Consider the following 8,425-nt stretch of genomic DNA (forward strand, 5'->3'; position numbering starts at 1 on the left):
AATGCTCATTTTTGCCATGCATCAATAATTTTTGGTGTTGTTTTTATATCGAACCAACCAAAATGGCATGTCAGGTTTATATCGAAGTCATTTGCCCCGGCTAAGATCAGAGATCAAAAAGGTCGGGACTAATATTCTCTCTATCAACCGGGTATATGCATTCTGCACGCCATGAGCACGACAGCTCAGTAGGTTGGTAGGTAAGAAAGAAATTGGCTTTATTGTTGTTGAAGTTGGTTTATTTATTGCTTATTTAATATATATATTTATTTATCTATTTATTAGGTTTGGAGGCGAAGGGCCGTGAATTGGATTAGCCCTTTATAACCCAAACAACTCTAATTTAGAATCAACCATCCTAAGCAAGAAATTTGACTAGGTTGGTGTCACTTGGTAGGTTCAACAATAATTAGGATTCTTTGGGGTTCATGGCACAATGTATTGAATGGTATTTTCGTAAATAAAATCAGTGTTGAACTTCTGTATAGATGTATGGAAAGGGAACCAAGATATATGTGCATGAGTGGAAGATTCGATGGCTTCGATCCTTCATTATAATAGATTTAAACCTTTAAACTGATGTGCCTTCTTATTAAGAGTTGGCCTAAGGGGGATGTTTGTTTGTCAAAGGGGGAGGTGTATTAGAATGCTTCTATTTGAAAATTACCTTTCCATGTAGCTTAGCATATTGGGTTCGAAGATCTTCGGTCACTTTGGAAGTGAGGAATCTAGTAATCATGTGAAGCCTTGCAGAACCTTAGGTTTATCAGTGAGGCCTCACTTTCTAGCTTTTTGCTGTTGAGGATGCTATTGTAGCTTTGCTCTGCTATAACCTTTGCTTTATAATCAACTAGCTCGTTTATTAGCAAACATGTTAAATACATAATACTTGGATCAAGGAAATGTTATCATCTCTTTGGATCCTATGTTTATTCATTTTAACTCGCTACCATCTCATGAACATTGGTAGAGAAAAGAAAAATGGGCTAACAATTGACTCAAACTAGAGGAACTAGTGGGTAAGATGCAATAAGAGCAAGTCTCTAATTAAGAGGAAAGAGCTTTTCATTGAATGCCAAAACTTTTTAGTACAGGCGAGTGCGTTAATGAGAGGTATTATAGAGTAGCTTAGAGTAGTGACTCGATGATTTGTGAGCCTGGGGCTCACTCCTATTTATAAATATAAGTGACAATTCTATGTTTCTTCGACCAGCTTTCATATTAAAAATGACTCTTGAACTACTTGTTACGACTCTTGGGACTACACAACATGACTTTTAAACTCCTTTAATACATGACATTAAATGCAAGCTTCTGTAGGCTTTTACTCGATTGCTTTGGTGAGCACATTAACTGGCTGCTTATTTGTATCTGCAAAGCCGAGGTGAGTTTTTTTTCCCACCAAGTGTGTGAGAACTTATGCAGGTGTGTATTTAGTCCCACATTAGTTATTCGTTAGATAGATCTTAGGTAGTCATGTAGGATCAAAGAATCTAAATAATACGTTTCGACTAGTCTTTTCGGGTGAGATTTCGGATTGTTACAAATGATATCAGAGCGGATTCGATCCATAATTCATGTGGACTAAGAAACACTGCATCACAAGCTCATTGATAAAATTTGAATGGATTTGGTCTCTTAGCCTGACGAGGACGTCACGACTTAAACAAAGAAAGTATATGAGGACCCATACGGGCGTGTGTTTAGTTTTATATTGGTTATTCGCTTGGTAGACTTTGGATATTTATACAGGATCAATAAATTCAAATAATACCTTCCGACTAGCTTTTTTGGATAAGATCTTAAGTTATTATAGAGTGATATTAGATCTTGTTGCTGTTAGAATTTGGATTTAGTTCGATCTTGCCCTCAGGCGTGTTGAGATCGGCTGAAACCGAGGTACGATGAGGTCGGCTAAAATTGAGATGCACCGAGGTCGACCAAAATCAAGGAGGAAGGCGAGATTGACCTATAAAGAAGTCTACTTGCCGGATGGTTTTTGGCAGAGGACCTCTGATGCTTAAGTTAGTAGAGATTTAGAGCAACAATGGAAAAGAAAGAGAGACTGAGTGCGGAAGAGTGCTCTAGGAAAAGAGGAAGTTTAAGAATGCTTTTCTAAGGGTCCTCTGGTCATCCTTATATATAGGATGAGAATGGTGTCCATTACCTAATTTATCTGGAGGTGTCATAATTGCACGATAATGGCTAATCGTGCATTAACCGTGTGGTAAAGGTTCCACGATTGATATGCAACAATAATCGCGTTGATTGTTTCTTTACTGTTGTATTGGTGTAACTGTCGTTAAGACCGTGATTGTAACTCATTCAATGATCTTTTGCATTACTCCTGGGTAGGACCGATCAGAATGGCATATTGGCTAATACCATGGTCATTCACTTCGATTAAGGCTTAGGCCATGGAGGTTGGAATAACCCGAGGCCAGGATGACCAATATTCTTACCATCAGATCTCAATATGTTTTATTTTGCTATGCAAGAAAGGTTTCTTTGTAATAGTTAGATCATCATTGAGGATGCCTATTTTCACAACCATTTGAAGTAGCTCTAAATTAAAAAGAGTTACTAAGGTCACAACAATCTTAAAAGTGTTCTTTGATGAAACTGGAGAATAGTCTTTTCTATGTCAATGCTTGCCTTTTGTATGAACTTTGTTGCCAAATTTCACTTTATAGTGTTGAATCATACAATCAGAGTTTCTTTTGGTCTTCTAGATCAATTTGCAACCAACTGATCATTGCACTCTTTCAAATAGATCGATTAGGTCTCAGATTTGGTTGTCATATATCCATAGAAATTTACTCTTTTTTCATGGTATTTACCTTTGCAAGGCATTCTCAATTTTCATGGCTTATGAGAAATGTCTCTTGTTCTCGCACGTTTGTTAAATATACCATATATTCTGAAGGTATGGTGGGTTTTCTTATTCGAGTAAATCTCTAAAGAGTTGTCCCTTGATCTGGTTGTGGCAGTGATTGGACAATTGGTTCTTTAGCAGTAGAACCTCCTGGGGTGGATCTAGATGAAGTGGTGATCCCTCGAAAATGTTATTTTGAGAGATAACAATGGAAATCATTACTTCAGTTTGTTTTTAAGATGTAGAGATTGTTCCGTGTATTTCCTCAAAGATAATATTTCGAGATAGTCCACTTCCAATAAAACTGCTATCCTCTAGAAATCTAGCTTTATTATCTACTATTTTATATTTATGGTGTATGAAATAGAAAATAGAATCTATACCCTTTTGAACCTCTCTGGATAACCAATGAAAAACCACAAGCTGTTCTCAGGTCAAATATCTTCTCTTGTGGGTTGTAAATATTGGGTTCACCTCAACACCCCATATATTCATATATATCTCAAGTTAGATTTTTTACTAGTCTATAGCTCATAAAGAGTCTTTTGGATTGACTTAGGAAAGATACTATTCATAATATGCATAGCAATCTCTATAGCCTCATCTCACAAGAAAATAAGTAGGGTAGAATAACTTATCATATTCCAAACCGTTTTTTTGATACATTATATTCCTCCTTTTAGCTACCTAATTTTGACCTAGTGTGCCTAGCATTGGGTGTTTTGGTATAATGTCCTATTCTTTAGAAATTTTGCAATTGGTACTAGCTTTTGTCCCATTTCTATGTATCTACCATAGTATTTGCTAATTCTATCCGATCTAAATTATTTTTTCTAATTATCTCTCTACTTTTATTTTGAATTTTTTAAAAGCCTTAAAAAATATCAGCCTTTTCAAATAGAAGTTATAGAAATATACGTACGTACGTACACACACATATATATCATTAATAATCATCAATAAATTTAACAAAATACTTTTCTCCTATAAGACATGAAAGAAAAAAAAATTGCATACATTAATGTGAATAATTTTTAAAATTTCTTCACTTTTTCTAGTACCTTTTTTAGATGTGTATACCTGGTCTTTCTTTATGTAGTTAATACAGGTCACAAAATTAGTAAAATTTAATGATCTTAAGATCCCATCCTTTATTAATTTTTTGACATTTTCTTCGGAGATATGCCCACTCTTCGGTGCCACAGTATGGAAGAGCTTTTATTAATTCTACATCTTTCGTTACCAATTGAAGAATTTACAAACCATAAAATTAATAATTATATGATCTTCAACTAATTTAAATCTAGAGTTTCCAAAAGAATCATGAAAGCCAATTTTGTCCAAAGTAGGAACAGAAACTAAATTTTTAGAAAAAGAAGGAATGTAGCGCGTCCTCTCTAAAACAAAGATAAAACTGGCATCTGAGACTACCTAAAGCATCCAAATGCCTTGACATGTGAATGTATGCAATTTCTTGTGGTGATGTATGTTCACTTTTAACAATACAAATTGTTAGCAATGTGCATATATGCATTAGAATCAATCCACTAGACAGAATTTGGAACATTTACTAGATTAGATTCAAAACATACATGAGAGCAAAATATATCTTTCTTTTGCAACTATTTTTTCTTTAGATGTCCCTTTTTTTCCTACGAGTAGCATTTCACAACTTTGTTGTTGGCTACACTTAATGTCACAGTTAATGCTTTCTTTTCTTTTCTTTTGGGCACACCTTTTCCTTTACCTGCATTTTTGCCTGCCCGATATGAAACAATGTTCACATTCTCTATCTTCTCCTCTCTCAATCTCTCCTCCTCTTGCACATATTTAATTAGTAAATAATTAACTATCTAACCCCCATTATATATATTGTAGGAGACTCTAAAGAGATTATACTTAGATGGAAAAGAAGTGAAAATAAAGTGGACTGAAAATATATAAAATGACAGAATTTTAGTAACACTTGACAAAGTCTATCACCACAAATGCTCTCTAGTAATAATTTTAAGAAATATCACAAAAGATATATAATATTACAATGATTCGTTTGTAGTATTACTAAAAGTTATTATATAGCGATAGTACTTTATGACTGCTAAAAAAAAAAATATTTTATATTTTTAAGAATTATCGTAAAATATTTATAATATCACAATGATTAATTATGAATGCTTCTAAAATTTTTTATATTGCGACAATACCTTGCAAGGATAATATTTTTTGGTTAAATTGAACTTGGTTGGTAATATATAAAAGTAATAAGATTTCAACTACATGTATCGACTATCATATATTTTATTTGTACTTAATAATTTTCACTAGGTTAAATATACTATTTTCAACTTTATTTAGCTAGACCTATTTATTGAATATGATACTTGATCGGTCAATTTAAATAAATAGCTGGTGAAGCATAGGGTGGATTCGGTTTGAGAGTTTTAATATATTTTATAATAGTTTTATATATACTAGTATTTTTTAAATTAACTAAATATATATCACAAATAATTAATTAATATAGGAGGTTGCGTAATATCTTTTACCTATTCTTATGAAAAAAGAATCTTTAATGCTTATTGGTTATTAGAGGGACAGTAAATTTAATAAAATTGATTGTGTATTATGTTTTTATTTGGAACTTTTTCATGGACTAATTATATTATTTTCAACTTGCTTTGATTTGATTTATTTAATGAACAAGTTACATAAGGCAAGTTAGTTTAAAATTAGGCGAAAATAGTTTTTGGACGAAAACCATTGTCAATATTGTAGGTGATGCATTGTAATTAGGAAATTAGCTAAGATGTAATTATTGAAAACTCATATGGAGATTGATTTAACCAAAAAATCAGATAACTAATTCAACCTAATTTGTATTAAATATATATAAAAATTAAAACTAATTAAATAAAATATATAACTTAAAGAATTAAAAGTATTCTATATTAAGTACAACTACTTTTCAATTACAATATGAAATAAAAATAATCAAAGAATAAAATGATGTAATTCATTTTTTATTTTTTGTCCAAAAGAGGAGGATTGAATTAATTATGAAAATAATTAATTTTTAAAATATGAAATACCATAACATATTTAGAATGAGTAGATTTTATAATGTGAACATGTTTTGAATAATTAAATAAATCATAACTTCATATTAGAATTTAATGTTGTCATGGTGGCATGGTGTAGTTAGTAACAATCCAAGAGGTCTTAGGTTTGATCTCTTATATAGGTCTATGTATAAGAATTTTTTTCGTATTCAAAATTTTGTGCATAAATCCAATTGGATACCGGGCATGGACACGGATTTGGTCCGATAATGTCCAGCGCATTTTCAGCCATATTTTATAATAAAAAATTTTGTTTCCAATGCTTGATTTTGGTTGCATGTTAAGTGATGGTTGCAATCACTGGAATAAGTTTTACCAATGCTTACAAACTGTTCCTCCTATAGGATGACTCAAGACTATTACCATAGAGTTGCTTATACTAATGATCATCTAAGCCGTGGCAAATAATTTTTTGCAAAGCTATCTGTTTCCGTAGTTAACTAATTGTTGGTATAAGTTTTGCCAATTGTTTGCTATATTTTTGCCGTAATTTCGACCACTGCTGTAGACCTTTTCTACTGTAGTGATCAGATATGGAAGCCTTAATTTCATTCAATTGTCTTGGCAATATTTCTCATCTTCATAATGTGCTCACGAATGCCATCTTTACTTGAATATTTTATAGAAACTAATATTGCCACTAGGATACCCCTAGGGTACTACACAGTGTAGTCTACACTTAGCCTTATCAGAGCTTATGTACTATTACTCCACAGTATCTGAGAAACCATGTCCTTTGACGGAAGGGATAGATCCCGTAATATACTCAAGTCCTCCTGCATTTCATTTGAAGCAATAAGCGGCAAAGATTCATCTACTACCAGGTCAAGTTCAGTACACCTTAATGTGAGCATTATTTTTTTTTATTCTAAAACAATTGATCAATTAAGATTTTTTTTTATACTACTATCAATAATTGTGGCGATTAATGCTGCAATAAGTAATGCCTTCTCATATTATCATCAAGTAATGTGACTAAATAACAGCTAAACTTTGGGCCCATTCTTCGAGGGGTAAAAAAATTATCTATTTTTTTTTAGGAAGTGTTTCTAAAGCAATAATTAGATAGAAAAATAATTTATGCATGTTCTTTTTTTATTGGAAAGTGGCTCTGAAATATGTTACCTATGTTCTTTTGCATTACTATTTTCATGAGCATGTTGCTAAGGTCTATTCATATTTCCTATAATATCCTCTATTATATATATATATATATATATATATATATATATATAATAATATATAATATATAATATTATATAATATATTTTATGATATAATATTATGATATATATTATATTATATTATATTATATTATATACTTGGGCTGGGGTATTTTAGGAATAAAAAAATATTATTTTACCGGCTGAGGAAAAAATAATTTACCCATCTTCTAGGTGGGTAAGTGTCGCGCCTTCGACCTGAGATTGCGAGCCGGGAGTTGCGGCAACCACCGCATGCTCATAGAGAACTCTCTTCACGAGGGTGCAAGACATCTCATCATAATATTATAATCAGATAATAAGAATAATTTAAATAATAATGTTCAAATTCTAGTTAAATAACATAATTAAAAGTCGTACAAAACCAATAATATTCTAAAATTCTACATCTACTTTCAAACAAAATCTAGTCTAAATAACCACCGAGGTGGTAGCACGGTTGGAACGGGGCTAAGATTTCATCGGAGTGGCCCAAGTTCGAAATACGCGGGCGTTGATTAAATGCGGGGACCGGATGCCCCCCGCATGGTTTGCCCGGTGGAGTCACCATCTAGTCTGCCGGTACTTAGGTGGTGCTGGTGTGACGTACTCACACATGGAAGGGGCTGCCACATTGGTGGGGCTTCTTCGCGGGTAAGGAGGGATGAGTAAAACTTGTCTGCCCGTATCGAACATTCTCCACCAGAAAAGGAGCCTAGTGGGGGTTGCTACGCGGGTGAGGTCATCCTCACCCCCCTCTTTGCTTTTCCTAAGCAAAAAAAAAAAAAATCTAATCTAAATAAAGATGTCAAAATATTATCTCTAATTGCTCTTCTATGATAAATCTTCAAGTTGAGCTAATTCTTTGGATTTGTAAAAATAGTAAAAAATCGTATAAGGAGCTAGAGAATTTAATAAGTAATGAATATCTTAACTAGGTAGTTCATATAATAAAATATAAATTATGATAAATCAATATAAAGATATAATTAATTTTATTTTAAAATATAGGTTCACTAAAATTCATATTTTTCAAATATTCGTATATGTAATTACGGATACAATCCGTTTTTTGTTCGGGTCCTAATTTGGGACCCAGATCCGTCTCGGTTGAAGATCGAGTCGGGTCCGGATCGGGTCCGAATATGATGTTATCACTTTCTTTGTGCTTTTGGAAAAGAATTTGGGCAAATCTAATTTGGTCAAATCATAATTATGAGGTGCTGGGT

The sequence above is a fragment of the Phoenix dactylifera genome, unplaced genomic scaffold (genome assembly GCF_009389715.1).
Source record: "Phoenix dactylifera cultivar Barhee BC4 unplaced genomic scaffold, palm_55x_up_171113_PBpolish2nd_filt_p 000144F, whole genome shotgun sequence".
Lineage (NCBI taxonomy): Eukaryota > Viridiplantae > Streptophyta > Magnoliopsida > Arecales > Arecaceae > Phoenix > Phoenix dactylifera.